We start from the raw sequence: 25,111 nt of genomic DNA on the forward strand, positions 1-25,111 counted from the left end.
TATGTTTGGGGTGGCAGGGACCTTAGTGGATAAGAGCGCTGGGCCAGTAACCGAAAGGGGGCAGGTTCGAATCCCAAAGCCAACTAGGTGAAAGATATGTTGATTTACCCTTGAGCAAAGAACCTAACCCTAATTGCTCCTGTAAGTCACTCTGGATAAGATCATCTGCTAAATGAGAACATATATTCCAGCATCCCCAATCTAGAAAACCTGTCACTACAACACAGTCCCACTCTGGCAACCCAGCCTCTGGTGACTCATGTGGCATGTCCATTCTATGTCACAAAGCTGGAAGGAGCAAGAATTCCTCCTGCACAAGGACCATGGAGTTACGGAAATGACTGTTGTGTAACCATAACACAACAATGTGGATGTAATAACAGGTTTATGTGCATACGCAAACACTATTCACTCTGCTAGCATAATATTGTTCCCTGTAAATGATTTATATCACATTTACATATTTCATAATTGAATTGTTCCATGAGTTGATGTATAGCAATATGGTGAGCATGTCAGTGAAGTGGTCATTACCATAAGAGCGTTAAGATACTGGATGGACATAACAGCTGACCATCAAGTCACATGGATGCCAGGAAGCATGTTCCAGCCTTTAGGCCTATGCGTGTTGGCCAATGACAAGCCATTAGCGTGTGTACAGTAAGGTGCTCTGCACATCTCTGCCACCTCCGCCTTACATCTCTGTTGGGTGAAATTGATTTGGAACAAGTGAGGCTTGCAACAGCAAGAAGCCATTATGGTCTGTCAGTTTCCCTTTACGAATTTGTCCCTATCTTGCTAGTGGGCTTGTTGCCAGGACAATAGCTCCAGCACCTTCCCTCCCTGGACCAGGAGGAGACCCAGAGGACTTCCACTCCTTCCCCCATTTTCCTTTCCTTACTTTTTCTTTGCTCTTCACTTCACCTCCACACACTCTCCTGACTGCACAATCCAAAGTGTCCAAAGTGTTCTGAGAAATGAAGGCTATTGCAAGAAAGGCTACATGCGAGAAATTGCCAAGAAACTGAAGATCTGGTACAACGCTGTATACTACTCCCTTCACAGAACAGTGCAAACTGGCTCTAACCAGAATAGAAAGAGTAGTGGGAGGCCCTGGTGCACAATTGAGCAAGAGAACAAGTACATTAGAGTTTCTAGGTTGAAAAACAGATACCTCACAAGTCCTCAACTGGCAGCTTTATTAAATAGTACACGCAAAACACCAGTCTCAACGTCAACAGTGAAGAGGCGACTCCGGGATGCTGGCCTTCTAGGCAGAGTTGCTAAGAAAAAGGCGATCCCGGAGTCGCCTTTTCACTATTGACATTGAGACTGGTGTTTTGTGGGTACTATTTAATGAAGCTGCCGGTTGAGGACTTGTGAGGTGTCTGTTTCTCAAACTAGACACTCCAATGTACTTGTTCTCTTGCTCAATTGTGCACCAGGGCCTCCCACTACTCTTTCTATTCTGGTTAGAGCCAGTTTGCACTGTTCTATGAAGGGGAGTAGTATACAGCATTGTACCAGATCTTCAGTTTTTTTGCAATTTCTCGCATGTAGCCTTTGAAATACTATGAATTTACTATGAAATGTCTAAGTGACCCCAAACATTTGAACTGTAGTGTACATGTTTTCAACACCCCAAATTCAATTTTTTTAGCATCTACCAGGGCTACAGAGCAAATGACTTTCCTAAGACGACAGTACAGGAGGACATAAGAAACACAATGTCATAACTGCCAGTCTCACATAATGACATGTGTGTCCAGGCATAGCCTCCTCCCCAGGGCCTGTCATACAGTAAAGAGGGGATGGGGCTGTGACTGTGGCTGCAACTGCATGGAGCTAGGGATCCAGGGCAGAGTTAGGCCAGTCTGAAGTGACAGCTGACTCAAGGGAACACTGATGCTGCCTCTGTCCCTGCCTGCTGAAATTAGCCACCCTCCAGTGGACACGTCTCCTCATGACTCCCTCTAAACACTCCTTCCCCTCAGGGAGGTGTGTGTGTGTGTGTGTGTGTGTGTGTGTGTGTGTGTGTGTGTGTGTGTGTGTGTGTGTGTGTGTGTGTGTGTGTGTGTGTGTGTGTGTGTGTGTGTGTGTGTGTGTGTGTGTGTGTGTGTGTGTGTGTGTGTGTGTGTGTGTGTGTGTGTGTGTTGGGAGTTGATGAGAGAACACAGAAACACTTCTCAGACCTGCTTACACACAGCTCTGTGGAAAGACACAGAACGAGAGAGGGCCGGCCGACGAGCTGATGTGACGTCCAGGCCGGTATAGGGCTGGAGGTTGGGAAGCTACCGTTTGAAATCCCTAGTGGGGTGTAGTGGTCCTGTTGAGCGCCTAAGCGAGGCACTTACCCCGCCCAGGCACTGCAATATCTCGAGATATAAAAAGCAACATATCCACCTAGACAACAGCAACCTGTAGTGCATTGCTTTAAAAGGATGCCTGAATTCAATGTACTGTCTCCCTCTCCCTCTCCCTGTACTGTCTCCCTCTTCACGTTCTGTATCCCTCTTCATGTTCTGTCTCCCTCTCCATCTTCCTGTACTGTCTCCCTCTTCCTGTACTGTCTCCCTCTTCCTGTACTGTCTCCCTCTCCCTGTTCTGTCTCCCTCTTCATGTTCTGTCTCCCTCTCCATCTTCCTGTACTGTCTCCCTCTTCCTGTACTGTCTCCCTCTCCCTGTTCTGTCTCCCTCTTCATGTTCTGTCTCCCTCTCCCTCTTCCTGTACTGTCTCCCTCTTCACGTTCTGTATTCCTCTTCATGTTCTGTCTCCCTCTCCATCTTCCTGTACTGTCTCCCTCTTCCTGTACTGTCTCCCTCTTCCTGTACTGTCTCCCTCTCCCTGTTCTGTCTCCCTCTTCATGTTCTGTCTCCCTCGCCCTCTTCCTGTACTGTCTCCCTCTCCCTGTACTGTCTCCCTCTTCATGTTCTGTCTCCCTCTCCCTCTTCATGTTCTGTCTCCCTCTCCCTCTTCATGTTCTGTCTCCCTCTCCCTCTTCATGTTCTCTCTAACTCTCACTCTTCTGTGATACAGATTCCTCTCTGAAATGTTTCATTATCAAAGTGTATAATGAGGAAAATGTTTCTGAAAGCCAAGCTTGTCAGAACATCAATTTACAGTCTCTCTAAAAGCTTTTCAGACAAAATGGCTTTGGCCCTTGAGTGACCTCTGATTGGAGGGTCTTCAAACTACATGAACCAAGCCACAATAACACCAAAAGCCAAGAACACAAGTGTTTGTTTTATCTATGCTATTATTATTATTTTATTCCTGAACTATTAATGTGTTTGGGTTATTAAACTGAACCTTCCAGGGGAGGATTTCCTAATCCTCACATACACACACACACCGCTGTGCAAATCACTTACACTTACCATTGGATGACTGTCTGTCAACCATCCAGCTGGCTCACACATACAGCATCCCCCCTGACAGACAGACCAACAGCCAGACAATCAGCCACAAGCAGCCATGCCACCAACCAGGCAGGACGCAAGCCAGACAAACCGGCCAGCCTGTGGATCTGTCAACCAGACAGACAGATATCCAACCAGACAACCACCCAGCTCATATAACAGGAAAAGAGACAGATGGACAGATAGATACTGTAGGTGAGACATCTCATTCAACATTGCTTCTTCGGGATCGGTGTCCCTTCCATGGGACGGTTGTGTTGCACTGAAGTAAGCTAATGCGATTAGCATGAGGTTGTAAGTAACAAGAACATTTCCCAGGACATAGACATATCTGATATTGGCAGAAAGATTAAATTATTGTTAATCTAACTGCATTGTCCAATGTACAGTAGCTATTACAGTGCAATAATGCCATGCTATTGATTGAGGAGAGTGTACAATTTTAAACATGAACAGTTATTAATTAACAAATTAGGCACATTTGGGCAGTTTTGATACAAAATTTTGAACCGAAATGCAACAGTTCATTGGATCAGTCTAAAACTTTTCACGTACACTGATGTACACCAAAATCGAAATTGCACCTGGGCTGGAATAATACATCAATAATACATTACATTTACATTTACATTTAAGTCATTTAGCAGACGCTCTTATCCAGAGCGACTTACAAATTGGTGCATTCACCTTATGACATCCAGTGGGACAGTCACTTAACAATAGTGCATCTAAAACTTAGGGGGGGGTATGGTGAGAGGGATTACTTAACCTATCCTAGGTATTCCTTAAAGAGGTGGGGTTTCAGGTGTCTCCGGAAGGTGGTGATTGACTCCGCTGTCCTGGCGTCGTGAGGGAGTTTGTTCCACCATTGGGGGGGCCAGGGCAGCGAACAGTTTTGACTGGGCTGAGCGGGAGCTGTACTTCCTCAGTGGTAGGGAGGCGAGCAGGCCAGAGGTGGATGAACGCAGTGCCCTTGTTTGGGTGTAGGGCCTGATCAGAGCCTGGAGGTACTGAGGTGCCGTTCCCCTCACAGCTCCGTAGGCAAGCACCATGGTCTTGTAGCGGATGCGAGCTTCAACTGGAAGCCAGTGGAGAGAACGGAGGAGCGGGGTTACGTGAGAGAACTTGGGAAGGTTGAACACCAGACGGGCTGCGGCGTTCTGGATGAGTTGAAGGGGTTTAATGGCACAGGCAGGGAGCCCAGCCAACAGCGAGTTGCAGTAATCCAGACGGGAGATGACAAGTGCCTGGATTAGGACCTGCGCCGCTTCCTGTGTGAGGCAGGGTCGTACTCTGCGGATGTTGTAGAGCATGAACCTACAGGAACGGGCCACCGCCTTTCCCTTGCATTTCTTTGTATTATCTTGTACCAGATTGATTGTGTTATATTCTGCTACAATCCATTCACATCTCCATAAACCTCAAAGTGTTTCCTTTCAAATGGTACCAAGAATATGCATATTCTTGCTTCAGGGCCTGAGCTACAGGTAGTTAGGTATGTCATTTTAGGGGAAAATTGAAAAAAAGGTTGGCGATTCTTAAGAGGTTTAAGACCAGAGAATCAGACATCCAACCAGCCAACAAACCATCACATCCGTCTACAAAAAGACAAACAGGGGGCCTCCTGAGTGGCACAGCGGTCTAAGGCGTCACAACAGACCCGGACACCTTGCAGGCTGACCTCAGTCGTCAGATGAACGGTGCTTCCTCCGACATTGGTGTGGCTGGCTTCTGGGTTAAGCGGGCGGGTGTTAAGAAGCGTGGTCAGGCTGGTCATGTTTTGGAGGACGCATGACTCCACCTTCACCTCCCGAGCCATTGGAGCGTTGCAGCAATGAGACAAGATCGAAATTGGGGAGAAAAAGGGGGTAAAACACAAATATATATATTTTTAAATATGACAATCAGAACAACATTCTACCTAGAGGATTCAGTCCTAGAGGAATCAAACCAGCCAGACAATTGTACACACGATCCGAAAACCAGCCAGTCGGGCTGTAAGGAACCAGCTTCAAGAACTGTTACAGAATCCCCCTGCAGAGGGCGCTGTGGGACTAATTTCCAGCGTGCTGTTTACGTTTGTCTGGCGCAGCCTTATCTAACTCTCCCACTCAAGTGACAGATATCGATCCACTCCAGCTTGTGTTTTCAGCCAATCAAACAGTCCCGATGCACTCCACACTCTGTCAATACATTGATGCATCCTGTGATAGGTCAGATGCTCCTAGCTAATCCAGCACTTGCCAGTCAGGTCCATTGCATGCTCTTTCAAGTGTAAAGTATTAGCTGGGCCTGAACTGTGTTTTCTCCAGTGTCAGTGCGTGGATGGACATACTGTATGTGCATGGGATGTGAAAACAAAGTAAGTTGTTGTATCTGTTGTTATCATTGCAGTATGTGCTAGAGTAATAGTATTCTATGTACGTTTTCATTCTTGTTATTATTATGTTACTACTAATATTGTGTGCAATGATTAGTCACTCTTTACTACTTCCTATTTCCTAAATATTTAAATACAGTCCTTGCTGTTGTGTGTTTCTTTGTAATAGCCTACTATCCGTATAATATATAGATAGTAGGCTATTGCAAAGAAACACACAACAACAATAATATACAGTCCTTACTGTTATACTTACTGTGCTATTGACATGCTAGTCATTCATGTAGTGTTACTATGTAATATGTGGTTATTAGGTCATTATTAGATACAGTCCTTGTTGTTCTATCCCAAAAGCTTATTTCTCTCAGATTTTGTTTACGAATTGGATTACATCCCTGTTAGTGAGCATTTCTCCTCTGCCAAGATAATCCATCCACCTGACAGGTGTGGCATATCAAAAAGTTGATTAAATAGCATGATCATTACGTGCAGTATTGTCACACAAAACAATACCACAGATGTCTCAAGTTTTGAGGGAGCATGCAATTGGCATGCTGACTGCAGGAATGTCCACCAGAAATGTTGCCAGAGAATTGAATGTTCATTTCTTTACCATAAGCCGCCTCTAACATTGTTTTCGAGAAATATGTCCAACAGTCATCACAACAGCAGAGCACGTGTAACCACACCAGCTCAGGACCGCCACATCCTGCTTCTTCACCTGCGGTATCGTCTGTGGGAGGTGGGGCACACTATTTCCTATATAGTGCACTACTTTTGACCCGAACCCAAGTAGTGCACTATATAGGTAATATGGTGCCATTTGGGACACAGTCCGTGATGGTTGTGATAAAGTGAAACCCAGTGAAAGCCTTCCTCATTGCAGATGGACTGGAATAGAGTGAGAGTAGGAAAAAGCCTGAGGTCTGTTAGCTGCAACATCCAATGTGCCAAATGTCAACCTCAATAACACCACCTTTACCACCCTGTGGCCTTGAGACACTACTATACCAACACAGCCTGTGGGGTGCTCTCTCTTCCTCCATTTGTCTCATCATGTGACCCTTTCTCTTTTTTATATATATTTTTTGCTTACGGAACATGGTATTCTCAGGCGGTCTCCTGTCCCAGTACTAACCAGGCCCGACCCTGAACAGGTGTGTTCAGGGTGGTATGGCCACAAGCCTATTTTTTTTTTACCCCATTTTCTCCCGGAATTTCTCTGTAATTCCTCAATAGGCTCGGGAGAGGCGAAGGTCGAGTCATGCATTCGCTGAAATATGACCCACCTGGCCACATACTACTTATCACACTGCTCTCTAAACTGGATGTCAGTCGCACCAACGTGTCGGAGGAAACACCGTTAAATTGACGATCGGAGTTAGCTTACAGGTTCCTGGCCCTGTCAAAAGGAGTCGCTAGAGCACGATGAGCCAAGGAAAGTCCCACCGGCCAAACCCTCCCCTACCACGGATGGCGCTGGGCCAATTGTGCACCGTCCTATGGGGCTCCTGGTCAAGGCCAGTTGTCACCCTGTCACCCTACACGTGTCATTGTAAAAAGCAGCTTGATTTTGAAGGTAATACAAGCTCATCACATAAAACCACCCACACACAGAGAATCCCTCTTAGTCATCCACTATCAGAACATTTAGCCTGGTCCTGGCCATATCTGCTCAAGTATATTCAACCCTGAAATTACCTCCCCAGCCTACCTCCCTAGTCATGAGGTAGCCTTACCCAGCCTATCCTCTCCTCTCCCTCCACAGCCGTGCTGGCACTAGCCAGTCGAGGCCAAGTGGTATATGGCCCTGCCAAATCCCACACAGCACTGCCTTGCCATGACTAGCCCCATTTAGCCCTATACAGAAGCACAAAAGCCTGCATGGTGTCCTATAGACTCTAGACCCATGTATCCAAGCTCTCCACAGGCCTTCCCAGCTCCATCTAGCCATGGTCCTGCCTAACGTAGCTACTCAGTCTGGCCCAGCCTAACCCAGAGTGTTTCAGAGCTGCAGTCCCAGTCATAGCAGTCTCTCTCAAAGCAGCAGAGCAGAGTAGAGCTGAGGAGGAGCACGCAGCAGACAGACACTTCTCTCTCTCTCTGCAACACAGCAGCATCGCCCACGCAACCAAGTCCATGGGCACAAATCACAAATATGCATGTAAGTGTGCAAGCAAACACGCACACGCACGCACACGCACACGCACACACACACACACACACACACACACACACACACACACACACACACACACACACACACACACACACACACACACACACACACACACACACACACACACACACACACACACACACACACACACACACACACCTGATTAGTCCTGATATATTCCTGTTCAGTGGATTGAGGAGGAGTGTCATGGCTGACATCTACTGTAGTTTCTGAGTGTGTGTGTGTTTAGTGTAAACCAAGTCAATACCATACAAGTTTGTTTACAGAGATGTTCTTTGCACCATTGTTCCAATACTGATCTATCCGAGTCTGTGGTGAGAGCGTTACACATGCAGAAATGCATATGCTACATTTTGCAGAAGGTTATGGCAATAAGAATTCCCACTGAGACAGTGGCACAACACTAGTGGTGCATAGGGTAAAAAAGCTCCCTACCTCAAAGGCAGTTCCCCCTTTGTCTCAAAACGACTGTATCCTCCCTCTCATCACCGGCCGGCAAGGGTGACGCGGCAGTGGCGTGTGCCTACGTGTGTGTGCGCCGTGAGCGTCCAAAGGCTAAATGGTTGGTCCAGTCTACAGCTCCGAGAGTCAGACGAACTAAGGCTCTCTCACACACACACACCATCTCTCAGTTACTCGCTTGTGTTCCCGCTCTCTCTCGCGCTCTCTCCTCCTTAGTAGCACTCGCAGGTTCTCTATCACGACAAACTCCCTCCCCTACTTCTCAGCCTTTCTCTCTCTCTCCCTTCCCTGTCTCTCACAGATGCACGCGCATGCTCCGTGCAGTCCGCATCCCTCCTCTTTATTCCACTCACAAAAATTCACACACAAACCCACTGAAGGTTGTCAGCATTCATATCATTTGCCTGTGTAAATCTCAGCTCATTGATGTGTAAATGATTGCATCATGGATGAACGTTTCCTCTTCACGCATCTCCTCCCTGCAGTCCTCCCTGAGCAGCCTTCACACCCATGTCTCGCTCTCTCCATCTCTCTCACTCGCCTCTCTATTTTTTAGAATAGAGAAAGGCATGATCTGAGTATACTGGGTTGATGTATTCCTGCCCTGGATCACTTAACTCTGCTCCTTCTTCCATCCTCTTAGCCATGATTCATCATTCCTTTCTTCCCCCCATTCAATCACTGACATACGTCCCTCACTCTTTTCTTTCTATTCCTTCATGCATTTATTTTTGAACTGCTATGTCACCTGTCCTCAACCTAGGTTTGGTATAGTGAGATGTGTGCTTCCTGGCTCTGCTTGGACTCCTAAAAGACCTTTACTTTAAAGTACTGGAGGACATGGGCCAATGGAAAAACCAAAACTAACCAGGACAGACCAATCAAAACTCACCTTCACCTTGACTGACCAATAAGCAACAGTGCCCTCTCAGCCCTCCCCAATGCCAGATCATACCTCTAAAAGCAGAGTGGTGTTTTAGAGAGATTACAATATCACAGCAGCAGGTATTAGTTAGTCATAAGGAGCTCTCTATTTTACAGGGCTGGAGAGAGGGAGAGAAGAAAAAAAATCTCCTCCACTCTGTTGCCTAGCAACGCCAGCTGCTCTGAGAGTACACACTCCCTCCCTCTCTCTCCGTCCTTAGATACGGTTCTTTATAAGCCAGTTGGTTTTCAGGCACAATGCAAAACCCTGTAAGACTCTAGTTGGGATTGGACAGAAAATGAGTCTGAGGAGGCAAGGTGTCATTTGAAAAGACCTTTTAACCACACCCACTGAAGATGCTAATAACACGTCATCATGGATTTCACCCTGTTTCAACCTCTGATTGGTGAATCCAGACATTGCTTTTTACCATTGGGTCATTGGTGCTTTCAGTGAGATATGCTGTCCTCTCCTGGACACATTGACAACTGACTTACAGTACAACATATAAACTGCAAATTTAACAAGGATATGCATAACATTTGGGTTATACAGTGGGGAGAACAAGTATTTGATACACTGCCGATTTTTCAGGTTTTACTAATTACAAAGCACGTAGAGGTCTGTAATTTTGTCATAGGTACACTTCAACAGTGAGAGACGGAATCTAAAACAAGAATCCAGATTATCACATTGAATGATTTTTAAGGAATTCATTTGCATTTTATTGCATGACATAAGTATTTGATACATCAGAAAAGCAGAACTTAATATTTGGTACAGCAACCTTTGTTTGCAATTACAGAGATCATACATTTCCTGTAGTTCTTGACCAGGTTTGCACACACTGCAGCAGGGATTTTGGCCCACTCCTCCATACAGACCTTCTCCAGATCCTTCAGGTTTCGGGGCTGTCGCTGGGCAATATGGGCTTTCAGCTCCCTCCAAAGATGTTCAGGTCTGGAGACTGGCTAGGCCACTCCAGGACCTTGGATTAATCCCCTCTACCACACGGAACCCCACTAATCTACTGACGGAATGCAAGAGGTGGCTAACAACAGACCTCCATCCTATGCTAGCTTGCTACCGATGACCTGGCTAGCTGTCTAAAATCGCCCTAACCAACCTCTCCACTCACTGGACCCTTTTGATCACTCGACTAAGCACGCCTCTCCTTAATGTCAATATGTCTTGTCCATTGCTGTTCTGGTTAGTGTTTATTGGCTTATTTCACTGTATAGCCTCTAGTCCTGCTCACTATACCTTATCCAACCTATTAGTTCCACCACCCACACATGCAATGACATCTCCTGGTTTCAATGATGTTTCTAGAGACAATATCTCTCTTTTCATCACTCAATACCTAGGTTTACCTCCACTGTATTCACATCCTACCATACCTTTGTCTGTACATTATACCTTGATGCTATTTTATCGCCCCCAGAAACCTCATTTTACTCTCTGTTCCAGACGTTCTAGACGACCAATTCTTATTGCTTTTAGCCGCACCCTTATCCTATTCCTCCTATGTTCCTCTGGCGATGTAGAGGTGAATCCAGGCTCTGCAGTGCCTAGGTCCACTCCTATTCCCCAGGTGCTCTCTTTTGACGACTTCTGTAACCGTAATAGCCTTGGTTTCATGCATGTTAACATTAGAAGCCTCCTCCTTAAGTTTGTTCTATTCACTGCTTTAGCAAACTCTGCCAACCCGGATGTTCTAGCTGTGTCTGAATCCTGGCTTAGGAAGACCACGAAAAATTCAGAAATTTTAATTCCAAACTACAACATTTTCAGACAAGATAGAACTGCCAAAGGGGGCGGTGTTGCAATCTACTGCAAAGATAGCCTGCAGAGTTCTGTCCTACTATCCAGGTCTATACCCAAACAATTTGAACTTCTACTTTTAAAAATCCACCTCTCTAAAAACAAGTCTCTCACCGTTGCCGCCTGCTATAGACCACCCTCTGCCCCCAGCTGTGCTCTGGACACCATATGTGAACTGATTGCCCCCCATCTATCTTCAGAGCTCGTGCTGCTAGGCGACCTAAACTGGAACATGCTTAACACCCCAGCCATCCTACAATCTAAACTTGATGCCCTCAATCTCAGACAATTTACCAATGAACCTACCAGGTACCTCCCCAAAGCCTTAAACACGGGCACCCTCATAGATATCATCCTAACCAACTTCCCCTCTAAATACACCTCTGCTGTCTTCAACCAAGATCTCAGCGATCACTGCCTCATTGCCTGCATCCGTAATGGGTCAGCAGTCAAACGACCTCCACTCATCACTGTAAAACGCTCCCTGAAACACTTCAGCGAGCAGGCCTTTCTAATCGACCTGGCCGGGGTATCCTGGAAGGATATTGATCTCATCCCGTCAGTAGAGGATGCCTGGATATTTTTTTTAAATGCCTTCCTAACCATCTTAAATAAACATGCCCCATTCAAGAAATTTAGAACCAGGAACAGATATAGCCCTTGGTTCTCCCCAGACCTGACTGCCCTTAACCAACACAAAAACATCCTATGGCGTTCTGCATTAGCATCGAACAGCCCCTGTGATATGCAGCTTTTCAGGGAAGCTAGAAACCATTATACACAGGCAGTTAGAAAAGCCAAGGCTAGCTTTTTCAAGCAGAAATTCGCTTCCTGCAACACTAACTCAAAAAAGTTCTGGGACACTGTAAAGTCCATGGAGAATAAGAACACCTCCTCCCAGCTGCCCACTGCACTGAAGATAGGAAACACTGTCATCACTGATAATAAGCACTTTTCTACGGCTGGCCATGCTTTCCACCTGGCTACTCCTACCCCGGTCAACAGCACTGCACCCCCAACAGCAACTCGCCCAAGCATTCCCCATTTCTCCTTCTCCCAAATCCATTCAGCTGATGTTCTGAAAGAGCTGCAAAATCTGGACCCCTACAAATCAGCCGGGCTAGACAATCTGGACCCTTTCTTTCTAAAATTATCTGCCGAAATTGTTGCCACCCCTATTACTAGCCTGTTCAACTTCTCTTTCGTGTCGTCTGAGATTCCCAAAGATTGGAAAGCAGCTGCGGTCATCCCTCTCTTCAAAGGGGGGACACACTCTTGTCCCAAACTGCTACAGACCTATATCTATCCTACCATGCCTTTCTAAGGTCTTCGAAAGCCAAGTCAACAAACAGATTACCGACCATTTCGAATCTCACCATACCTTCTCTGCTATGCAATCTGGTTTCCGAGCTGGTCATGGGTGCACCTCAGCCACACTCAAGGTCCTAAACGATATCTTAACCGCCATCGATAGGAAACATTACTGTGCAGCCGTATTCATTGATCTGGCCAAGGCTTTCGACTCTGTCAATCACCACATCCTCATCGGCAGACTCGACAGCCTTGGTTTCTCAAATGATTGCCTCGCCTGGTTCACCAACTACTTCTCTGATAGAGTTCAGTGTGTCAAATCGGAGGGTCTGCTGTCCGGACCTCTGGCAGTCTCTATGGGGGTGCCACAGGGTTCAATTCTTGGACCGACTCTCTTCTCTGTATACATCAATGAGGTCGCTCTTGCTGCTGGTGAGTCTCTGATCCACCTCTACGCAGACGACACCATTCTGTATACTTCCGGCCCTTCCTTGGACACTGTGTTAACAATCCTCCTGGCAAGCTTCAATGCCATACAACTCTCCTTCCGTGGCCTCCAATTGCTCTTAAATACAAGTAAAACAAAATGCATGCTCTTCAACCGATCGCTACCTGCACCTACCCGCCTGCCCAACATCACTACTCTGGACGGCTCTGACTTAGAATACATGGACAACTACAAATACTTAGGTGTCTGGTTAGACTGTAAACTCTCCTTCCAGACCCATATCAAACATCTCCAATCCAAAGTTAAATCTAGAATTGGCTTCCTATTTCGCAACAAAGCATCCTTCACTCATGCTGCCAAACATACCCTTGTAAAACTGACCATCCTACCAATCCTCGACTTTGGCGATGTCATTTACAAAATAGCCTCCAATACCCTACTCAACAAATTGGATGCAGTCTATCACAGTGCAATCCGTTTTGTCACCAAAGCCCCATATACTACCCACCATTGCGACCTGTACGCTCTCGTTGGCTGGCCCTCGCTTCATACTCGTCGCCAAACCCACTGGCTCCATGTCATCTACAAGACCCTGCTAGGTAAAGTCCCCCCTTATCTCAAATCGCTGGTCACCATAGCATCTCCCACCTGTAGCACACGCTCCAGCAGGTATATCTCTCTAGTCACCCCCAAAACCAATTCTTTCTTCGGCCGCCTCTCCTTCCAGTTCTCTGCTGCCAATGACTGGAAGGAACTACAAAAATCTCTGATACTGGAAACACTTATCTCCCTCACTAGCTTTAAGCACCAACTGTCAGAGCAGCTCACATATTACTGCACCTGTACATAGCCCACCTATAATTTAGCCCAAACAACTACCTCTTTCCCAACTGTATTTAATTAATTCATTTATTTTGCTCCTTTGCACCCCATTATTTTTATTTCTACTTTGCACATTCTTCCATTGCAAAACTACCATTCCAGTGTTTTACTTGCTATGTTGTATTTACTTTGCCACCATGGCCTTTTTTGCCTTTACCTCCCTTCTCACCTCATTGCTCACATTGTATATAGACTTGTTATACTGTATTATTGACTGTTTGTTTTACTCCATGTGTAACTCTGTGTCGTTGTATCTGTCAAACTGCTTTGCTTTATCTTGGCCAGGTCGCAATTGTAAATGAGAACTTGTTCTCAACTTGCCTACCTGGTTAAATAAAGGTAAAAAAAAAAAACTTGACCTGTGACCTCACAACATGTCCTGGCAGTCTGGCACACACATCGTATATCACAAAGACACACACAATCAGTATGCTGTAAACACACACATTCACAAATATAGACTTTGTATAATCAAAAACACAGACTCATGCTCACACACATATACACTGTATTCATAATAAAAAACAATACAGCTTCATCCCTAGATTAGGTATAAATCCAATTACCTGATGTCAATAGTTTAACAGTGCTGCTGCCACACATCTAGAGCTCTCTGGCTTTCCCCACAGATTGACTGACTGAGTATCAATTCAAATCAAATCAAAGTTTATTTGTCACGTGCGCCGAATAGAACAGGTGTAGACCGTGAAATGCTTACTTACAGGCTCTAAACAATAGTGCAAAAAGGTGTTGGGTGAACAATAGGTCAGTAAAGAAATAAAACAACAATAACAAGACTGTCTGTTTACAGTAGCGATGCTATAAAAGTAGTGAGGCTACATACAGACAAAGGTTAGTCAGGCTGATTGAGGTAGTATGTATATATGGTTAAAGTGACTATGCATATATGATGAACAGAGAGTAGCAGTAGCGTAAAAGAGTGTGTGTGTCTGTGTGTGTGAGTGTGTGTGTGTGGACGTGTTTAATAATAAAATAACAAAAAATAACAAAATCTGACCTACTGGGGGACATTTTGTTAGTCCCCACAGGGGCAAATGCTATTTCTAGGGTGTTTAGGGTTAAGAATTAGTGTTAGGGAGAGAGAGAGCATGGAGATTATTGTACACAGCACTACAATGACAGGAGGAGCCGCTAGACCTAGGCCAGCTTTTATCAGCCAATACTAAGTACCCCTCTCCATCCCTCCGCTCTGCTGCTGTCCTCCTTCCAGCCACTCAAATCAAATCAAAAATCACTCACCGTCATTAGTCATCACAAACATCCCTCGATGATGATTAACATGGTTAAGGGGGTTAATACTGCTTAGCTCACTGGGGGAATTGTACAGATTAGACTACAAAGACCACAGGATACATCTTGATACGGAAGTCTTTCACAAAAGTTTGATATCTTTTATCAGTACTCAGATGCTCCTTGGCTTAATCTGAATATAATGGTTCCTTTTCTTGTTGTGGAGAGTTGGACATGGGTATGGGTCCTTAAAATAGCTAGAATACATAGAAATGAAAGTTGTCTGCCTTAACTGCTACAGCACTGTATGTACTGTAGTCAGCACTTTTTCACGACCGCAAAGTCAACACTAGATGGAAACGTGGTCTCACAATTTCTGGGAATTTATATTCTGGGTCCTAACTTTGATTGATTTAAATGTTGAAATGCTGCTCTCATTCATACACACCCACACACACACACACACACATCATGGGTCTGTGTGACACACAATTGGCAGTGACCCATCAGCCTAACATGGCTTTTACCATGAGGATGATCGTATCTCCAGGCTCAGATGGGAGAATCCCTTCTTTAAACCAGTGAAGGTTTTCTCTCTAGGACGTTCCCATTCACTTTAGGCAGCTGCTAGGGTACCTTACAGCAGGGTTTTGCCTATTGTACCTGGTAAGAGAGCAAACACCAGTCTATACATTCACTCTATAAGTGATCTGGAACATTTCCATGTTCTACTTTCTAGCTGAATAATGTCATTATATCATGTGACTCTTTAGCCTAGAATAGAATTAGTTGAGCAATGTGAAATATAATCATATTTTAAACTGATACCAATATTTTTGGGCTTTAAAAAAGGTGTCTTAAAGCAACCCTGGTCCTCGAGTATCCCCAACAGTAAATATGTTTTATGTAACCCTGGACAAGAACACTTGTCATCTAATCATCAAGCCCTCAATAAGCCAAATGAGGTGAGTCTGTCCAGGGCTCTAACAAAAATATGTACTGTAGAGCGTACTCGAGGACCAGGGTTGGGAAACTGTCTTCGAAGAGAGCTGTGCTGAGCCTAACTGTCCTGTTAACCCAAGCCAAAGGAGAGGGCCTTCCCTTACACACATGCAAAACCAAATTTGGATACACCTCACAGCTTCTTAATGACTCACCTTGGAGAGCTTCTGTCTTGCTGCAGGGAGAAAGGGAAACAGAGAGCATGGTGTCCCTCTCAAAAGGCAGGAAACGGAGTACCTCATTCCGTTTAAAATTATTTCCCATGACATGCCTGCTGAACATGACCATGACGTATTGTTGTAGGCATGAATGTCTCCACAACAACCCGTTCCTTGTCCCCTCACAGCCCACCATGACCTCAAGCATAACTGCACCAAATTTGCAGAGAGCAGTGACGTCTTCTTATTGGGAACAAATGTGAATCCTCATCCGCCAGCCCGAAAGCTACAGTCACTGTCAGGAATAAAGGAGAGGAGATGAGAGAGCAGTTTACCTCTGTACCTCTCCAATGCATGTGACCACAGGCTTACACAAATGTGCAACATGCACTCAACCAGAAAACATTGTGTCTCATGCTTGAGCATGATATGAGTCAGTGGTTACCAGGACAACATGAATTGGCACTTGTGTTGTTATTTTCACTCTCTGATCAAGCTTATAGGCAGTATTTTGACAAAAAAGAAAACACTATAATGAAACCTACCCCTTATTGATGGTATTTTTATTCTGCATTTTTCTACATTTAGGTAATACGAATTGGAAGGCAATGTACAGTTGGTATGTTGTAACAGTTCAGATGTACAATTATGATCTTCGAGGAGGGCTTCCCATGCTTTTTCAAATTTTCCTACCTCTGACTGTGGCAACCATCAACTCTTTTTCAAAATACTCTCTCCTCGCTTCTTTTCTGCTGCATGTGACTTGACATTCCTTGATATCAGTTGGTCTGGTCCTCCTCAGTCATGTAATAAAGGCCGCTGTATGACAGAAACACAAAGGTAAGCACATGTAGTATGCAGATCCGTGCTTGTATCCAGCCAAATAGCAAAGGTGTATGAATGCATTTGTGAATGTGTCGTGACTCCAGAGATAACGCAGCAGGTTCAGTAGTTTCCATGGTTTCTATTGTGTGTTGGTACGTGTTAACGCAGGAGATTCTCTTCATTAGATCTACATCCCTGAAACACTGCACAATGTGTTGTCTTTCTCCTCCTAGCATTCTTGTACCTGGAGGTGCTTACTGTGTGGCAATATTTTATTGAACCATTATTTAACTAGGCAAGTCAGTTAAGAACAAATTCTTATTTTCAATGATGGCCTAGGAACAGTGGGTTAACTGCCTGTTCAGGGGCAGAACGACAGATTTGTACCTTGTCAGCTCGGGGATTTGAACTTGCAAACTTCAGGTTACTAGTCCAACGCTGTAATCAGTAGACTACCCTGCCGCCTGCTACCCTAGCACACATACAGCAGGAGCAGAAGAGGGATCAGGGGAGAGAAAGAATAAAAGAAACACTGTGATTCTAGAAGGGACATAAGTTGTTATATATGTACAGTATATATAGTTAATCAGAGAACACACACGGGAGAGAAGCCTTACTCCTGCTCTGATTGTGTAAAATGCTTCACAACATCAACTGACCTAAAAGTTCATAAGAGAACACACACGGGAGAGAAGCCTTACTCCTGCACTGGCTGTGGAAAGAGTTTCTCTCGACTGGGCCAGTTAAAAAGACACCAAGTTAATCATAAAGGAGAGAAGCCTTATCACTGATCTGACTGTATAGAACACACAGAGGAGAGAAGCCTTACTTCTTCTCTTAATGTGACAAGAGTTTCTCCCGATTGGGCAATGTAAAAACACACCAACAGATACACACTTGAGAGAAGCCTTATCACTGCACTGACTGTGAGAAGAGATTCTACAGATTGGTGTCTTTTTAAATGGCCCAATGTATACATAAAGGAGAGAAGTCTCATCAGTTTTCTCAGACCAGCTAAGATTAGTCACTCCACTTAATTCTCATCCCATAAAATAATTGGCAACTTTGAATTGGATCAAATGAAGAAAGCATAGAACACTCTTGTAATCCTATTGTTTCTCACTGTGAGAACTGTGCAGAAAGAAGGGAGCATTATAGAATGGTAGCCTCTCTTCTCTTTACTGATCAGTGTGCACCTTGTCAGGTTGTATGTTTTGTTAGCTTCTACTGTAAAGATATTGAGACCTTGGATTGCAATTATGATTGAATATCCTCTGTGAGGCGTCTCACTATGGAGTCTGATGGTTGACTAGGTGGTGCTGCTTCCCTCTGCAGTTTTCTGTGGGAATAAGCTTGTATACACAACATATACTGAGTGCACAAAACATTAAGGACACCTGCTCTTTCCATAACATAGACTGTTTCTGAACAGCACTTTGTGACATCGGCTGATGTAAAAAGGGCTTTATAAATACATTTGATTGATATATCATTGAGTTAATAAAGCCGCAAACAAACATGGTCTCTTTTTTGTTTTCTTGCATAAGGGACCTCCAAAATACAGTGGTTTCAGCATAGCTCAGTGTTTTCTGTGGTGGGGCAAGCCAGCAGAAAATATGTAGTGTTGTGCTGTGATCGGCTCAATGTTCTGTCACTCATGGGGAAACTACGTCACCTCTAAGAGTAAGGGTAGAGCTCAACAATTCAAGCGCCTTGGGTGCTGACATAGAGTTACATTACAAGGCTCAAGGTCATTGGAAAAAGATAAAATTATGTCAAATCATGTTATCTACAGTAGCTTTGATTGGACTGATCATGTCAACATCATACTTTCAAAATCTTAGCTTGCAGTCATCATCATGAATCAACTCCGACAATCTACTCATAATCATAATCCTTGTCATATAAAGAGAAATAATGCAGAGAAATTATAGATAAAACATATCGGTGCTCATTGGCCATTGGACATTACACAGCAAATTGAAAATCGCAAATTTAACAATTTGTGGTTTGGAAGTAATCAGTGGCTAACTGCAAGCATTGCAAAGCAATCATTAGCCTGCTATTCAGTAGAGTCCCAAGTCTGAGATAAACATTCAACATTGGCCATGCTGTTATTGAAGAATGATTTGTGTCGTGCTTAAAACTACTGCTAACTTGGAACTGGAAAATCTAACTTTAGCAAGTTCAAGAAAACAGGGAACCGTAACGGCGTTCTTCGTTTGTTGAAAGAAAGTCGGACCGAAATGCAGAGTGGTTGTTACTCATGTTCTTTAATGAAAGAATCGCGATACATGAAATAACTTCTGTAGCTCAGTTGGTAGAGCATGGCGCTTGTAACGCCAGGGTAGTGGGTTCGATTCCCGGGACCACCCATTCGTAGAATGTATGCACACATGACTGTAAGTCGCTTTGGATAAAAGCGTCTGCTAAATGGCATATATTATTATTATTATTATTATTATAAATACAAAACAACAAACGGAACGTGAAAACTAATTACAGCCTATCTGGTGAACACTACACAGAGACAGGAACAATCACCCACGAAATACAAAGCGAAACCCAGGCTACCTAAATACGGTTCCCAATCAGAGACAACGAGAATCACCTGACTCTGATTGAGAACCGCCTCAGGCAGCCAAGCCCATTCAACACCCCTACTCAGCCGCAATCCCAATAACCACAAAACCTCAATACGAAATACAACAAAACCCATATCACACCCTGGCATGAACAAATAATAAAGAAAACACAAAATACTAAGACCAAGGCGTGACAGAACCACCCCCCCCCTAAGGTGCGGACTCCCGGACGCACCTCAAAACCATAGGGAGGGTCCGGGTGGGCGTCTGTCCATGGTGGCGGTTCCGGCTCGGGACGTGGACCCCACTCCATTAATGTCCTAGTTCCTCCCCTTCGCGTCCTGGGATAATCCACCCTCGCCGCCGACCATGGCCTAATAGTCCTCACCCAGAACCCCACTGAACTGAGGAGCAGCTCGTGACTGAGGGGCAGCTCGGGACTGAGGCAGCTCTGGACTGAGGGGCAGCTCGGGACTGAGGGGCAGCTCAGGACTGAGGCAGCTCTGGACTGAGGGGCAGCTCGGGACTGAGGGGCAGCTCGGGACTGATGGGCAGCCCGGAACTGAGGGGCAGGCCGGGACTGAGGGGCAGCCCGGGACTGAGGGGCAGCCCGGAACTGAGGGGCAGCCCGGAACTGACGGGAAGCCCAGTACTGAGAGAAAGCCCAGTACTGAGAGGAAGCCCAGTACTGAGATGAAGCTCAGGTAGGTAGCCGGCTCCCATAGATCCTGGCTGGCTGGTGGATCTGGAAGATTCTGGTTGACGAGCAGATCTGGAAGATTCTGGTTGACTGGCAGATCTGGAAGAGACTGGTTGACTGACAGATCTGGAAGAATCTGGTTGACTGGCAGATCTAGAAGATCATGGCTGACTGGCGGATCTAGCTGCTCTATGCAGACTGACAGCTCTGGCTGCTCCATGCAGACTGACAGCTCCTTGCAGACTGACAGCTCTGGCTGCTTCTTACAGACTGACAGCTCTGGCTGCTTCATACAGACTGACAGCTCTGACTGCTCCATGCAGGCTGACAGCTCTGACTGCTCCATGCAGGCTGACAGCTCTGACTGCTCCATGCAGGCTGGCAGCACCCTGCAGACTGGCAGCTTCTTGCAGACTAGCAGCTCCTTGCAGACTGGCAGCTCTGGCTGCTTCATGCAGACTGACAGCTCAGGCTGCTCCGAACAGGCAGGAGGCTCCAGCAGCGCTGTAGAGGAGGAAGGCTCTGATAGCGCTGAACAGGCGGGAGACTCCGACAGCGCAGGAGGGAAGGAAGGCTCTGATAGCACTGAACAGACAGGAGACTCCAGCAGCGCAGGAGGGAAGGAAGGCTCTGATAGCGCTGAACAGGCGGGAGACTCCGACAGCGCAGGAGGGAAGGAAGGCTCTGGTAGCGCTGAACAGACAGGAGACTCCGACAGCACAGGAGAGGCGAGGCGCACTGTAGGCCTGATGCGTGGTGCTGGCACTGGTGATACTGGAGTGAGGACACGCACAGGAAGCCTGGTGCGGGGAGCTGCTACCGGAGGACTGGTGTGTGGAGGTGGCTCTGGATAGACCGGACCATGCAGGCGCACTGGAGCTCTTGAGCACCAAGTCTGCCCAACTTTACCTGACTCGATGCCCACTCTAGCCCGGCCAATATGAAGGGCTGGTATGAACCGCACCGGGCTATGCACCCGCACTGGAAACACTGTGCGCTCCATAGCATAACACGGTGCCTGCCCGGTCTCTCTAGTCCCCCGGTAAGCACAGGGAGTTTGCGCAGTTCTCCTACCTGGCGTAGCCATACTCCCTGTAAGCCCCCCCTAATAATTTTTTTGGGGCTGCTTTTCGGGCTTCCTTGCCAACTGTGTTCCCTCGTATCGTCGGCTCCTATCTCCTGCTGCCTCTGCTCTCCTAAGTGCCTCCACCTGTTCCCATGGGAGGCGATCTCTTCCGGCCAGTATCTCCTCCCAAGTGTAACAACCTTTGCCATCCAACTCGTCTTACCATGTCCATTCTCCAAATAATTCATCCTCCTTTCGCTGCTCATGCTGTCGCTGCCGTGTCTTTCTCTTCGACTCCATTCTCCTATAGCCCTTTTCGCACTGCTCCAGCGAATCCCAGGCGGGCGCCGGCACTCTCTCTGTGGTCGATCGCCCACCTGTCTATTTCTTCCCACGTAGTATACTCCATACTTCTGCTGTCCATAACGTCCTCCCTTCGCTGCTCATGCTGTCGCTGCCTGTTAACACGCTGCTCGGTCCGTGTGTGGTGGGTGATTCTGTAACGGCGTTCTTCGTTTGTTGAAAGAAAGTCGGACCGAAATGCAGTGTGGTTGTTACTCATGTTCTTTAATGAAAGAATCGCGATACATGAAATAACTGATACAAATACAAAACAACAAACGGAACGTGAAAACTAATTACAGCCTATCTGGTGAACACTACACAGAGACAGGAACAATCACCCACGAAATACAAAGCGAAACCCAGGCTACCTAAATACGGTTCCCAATCAGAGACAACGAGAATCACCTGACTCTGATTGAGAACCGCCTCAGGCAGCCAAGCCCATACAACACCCCTACTCAGCCGCAATCTCAATAACCACAAAACCCCAATACGAAATACAACAAAACCCATGTCACACCCTGGCCTGAACAAATAATAAAGAAAACACAAAATACTAAGACCAAGGCGTGATAGGAACTCCGGAAAAACGAGCTATGACTGGTAAAATACATGTAGAATTTTCATCCAACTCGGAATTGTAAATCGGGAACTCTGGACGCCTTCTAAAGCTACGACCTGAAAATTACTGACATCCTCATGATTCAACCTTTTTTTTAAAGTTCCCAATTGTCTAGAAAGCACCATAAACCCAGAGAATGCCAAACATTGATGACAAAATTTGCCCACAAAGTACTGCTGCACCAACTTCCTCTTCAAGTTAGCACAGCACAACAAGGTGAGTGTAAAAATGTCTTGAATGCTGCGCCATAATATGCCAGGGAGATATGTATACTGTAGATAAGAAAGTAATACTAAGCTTAGTTGTCATGTTTTGTCATATATTGTCTTGTCATTATGCTTTCCCTTCTGTTCGTTTCCCCCTGCTGGTCTTATTAGGTTCGTTCCCTTTTTCTATCCCTCTCTCTCCCCCTCCCTCTCTCTCTTCTCTCTATCGTTCCGTTCCTGCTCCCAGCTGTTCCTATTCCCCTAATCAATCATTTAGTCTTCCCACACCTGTTCCCGATCCTTTTCCCTGATTAGAGTCCCTATTTCTCTCCTTGTTTTCCGTTCCTGCCCTGTCGGATCCTTGTCTAGTGTTCACCGTGCTGTGTTTGTGTATCGCCCTGTCGTGTCGTGTTTCCCTCAGATGCTGCGTGGTGAGCAGGTGTCTGAGTCTGCTAAGTTCAAGTGCCTTCCCGAGGCAACCTGCAGTTCAAGATCAAGTCTCCAGTCGGTTCTCGTCATTACGAGTGGAAATTGTTTTATTTGATTGTATTTTTACTTTACTGGATTAAAGACTCTGTTTTCGCCAAGTCGCTTTTGGGTCCTCATTCACCTGCATAACAGAAGGATCCGACCAAGAATGGACCCAGCGACTATGGATTCTCTCTACTCTACTCTCGAGTTCCAGGGAGCGATGCTCGGCAGACACGAGCAGGAATTGTCTGCCGCTCGGCATGCCGTTGAGACCCTGGCCGCTCAGGTCTCCGACCTCTCAAGACAGTATCAGAGTCTTCGTCTCGTGTCACCAGCTACTTCCGGTTCTTCCGAGCCTCCGGAACCTAGGGTTAATAACCCACCTTGTTATTCTGGGCAGCCCACTGAGTGCCGCTCCTTTCTCACCCAGTGTGATATCGTGTTCTCTCTCCAACCCAACACATACTCAAGAGAGAGAGCTCGGATTGCCTACGTCATATCACTCCTTACTGGTCGGGCTCGGCAGTGGGGCACAGCTATCTGGGAGGCAAGCGCTGAGTGTACTAACAATTATCTGAACTTTAAAGAGGAGATGATAAGGGTTTTTGATCGCTCAGTTTTTGGGAAAGAAGCTTCCTGGTCCCTGTCTTCCCTATGTCAAGGTAATCGATCCATAACGGATTACTCAATAGAGTTTCGCACTCTTGCTGCCTCCAGTAACTGGAACGAGCAGGCGTTGCTCGCTCGTTTTCTGGAGGGACTCCACGCTAAGGTTAAGGATGAGATTCTCTCTCGGGAGGTTCCATCCAGCGTGGATTCTTTGATTGAACTCGCTATTCGCATTGAACGACGGGTAGATCTTCGTCACCGAGCTCATAGAAGAGAGCTCGCGTTAACTGTGTCTCCCCTCTCTCCGACACTACCGTCTTTCCCCACTGACTCAGGTGTTGAGCCCATGCAGCTGGGGGTATTCGCATCTCGACTAAGGAGAGGGAACGGAGAATCACCAACCGCCTCTGTCTCTATTGCGGTTCCGCTGGTCATTTTGTCATTTCATGTCCAGTTAAAGGCCAGAGCTCATCAGTAAGCGGAGGGCGACTGATAAGCGCTACTAGACGGTCCTCTCCGTCAAGTACATGTACTACTTTACCGGTCCATCTACGCTGGACCGGATCGGCAGCTTCCTGCAGTGCATTAATAGACTCTGGGGCAGAGGGCTGTTTTATGGACGAAGCCTGGGCGCGGGAACATGACATTCCTCTCAGACAGTTAGGGAGCCCACGGTCATGTTTGCCTTGGATGGTAGTCCTCTCCCCAGTATATTATGTGAAACACTACCTTTAACCCTCACTGTATCTGGTAACCATAGTGAGACCATTTCTTTTTGATTTTTTGTTCACCTTTTACACCTGTTGTTTTGGGTCATCCCTGGCTAGTGTGTCATAATCCTTCTTTTGATTGGTCTAGTGGTTCTGTTCTTTCCTGGAGCGTTTCTTGTCATGTAAAGTGTTTAATGTCTGCTATTTCTCCTGTTTGTTCTGTCCCCTCTTCTCAGGAGGAACCTGGTGATTTGACAGGAGTGCCGGAGGAATATCATGGTCTGCGCACGGTCTTCAGTCGGTCCAGAACCAACTCCCTTCCTCCTCACCGGTCGTATGATTGTTGTTCTGATCTCTTTAAGAAGCGTTTTGCATCCGCTCCTATCCTTGTTGCACCTGACGTCACTAAACAGTTTATTGTTGAGGTTGACGCGTCGGGGGTGGGCGTGGGAGCCATTCTGTCCCAGCGCTCCGATACTGACGATGGGGTCCACCCTTGTGCGTATTTTTCTCATCGCCTGTCACCGTCGGAACGTAACTATGAAGTGGCTTCTACCGATCCCGAGGGGATCCTTCCTGTTGGGCGTGTTGTCGGGTTGACTGTCTGGGGAATTGAGAGACAGGTTAAGCAAGCACTCACGCACACTGCGTCGCCGCGCGCTTGCCCTAGTAACCTTCTTTTCGTTCCTGTTTCTACTCGTCTGGCTGT

The 25,111-nt window shown here is 46.2% G+C and overlaps 1 protein-coding gene and 1 long non-coding RNA gene across 2 annotated transcripts in view; both read right to left on the reverse strand.

The window, feature by feature from the left end:
• LOC124049016 (piggyBac transposable element-derived protein 4-like) overlaps window positions 1–5,252 on the reverse strand; it is a 33,209-nt gene extending 27,957 nt beyond the window's left edge. Inside the window, exon 1 of the transcript XR_006841340.1 lies at window positions 5,102–5,252. The gene's annotated coding sequence lies outside the window, so the exon portion shown is untranslated. The remainder of the gene's footprint in view (window positions 1–5,101) is intronic.
• The window catches only part of LOC124049017, a 53,894-nt gene extending 45,062 nt beyond the window's left edge, over window positions 1–8,832 (reverse strand). Inside the window, exon 1 of the long non-coding RNA XR_006841341.1 lies at window positions 8,436–8,832. This is a non-coding gene — a long non-coding RNA (uncharacterized LOC124049017). The remainder of the gene's footprint in view (window positions 1–8,435) is intronic.
• Window positions 8,833–25,111: the final 16,279 nt, after the last annotated feature.

Source organism: Oncorhynchus gorbuscha, linkage group LG11 (assembly GCF_021184085.1).
Source record: "Oncorhynchus gorbuscha isolate QuinsamMale2020 ecotype Even-year linkage group LG11, OgorEven_v1.0, whole genome shotgun sequence".
NCBI classification, from domain to species: Eukaryota; Metazoa; Chordata; class Actinopteri; order Salmoniformes; family Salmonidae; genus Oncorhynchus; species Oncorhynchus gorbuscha.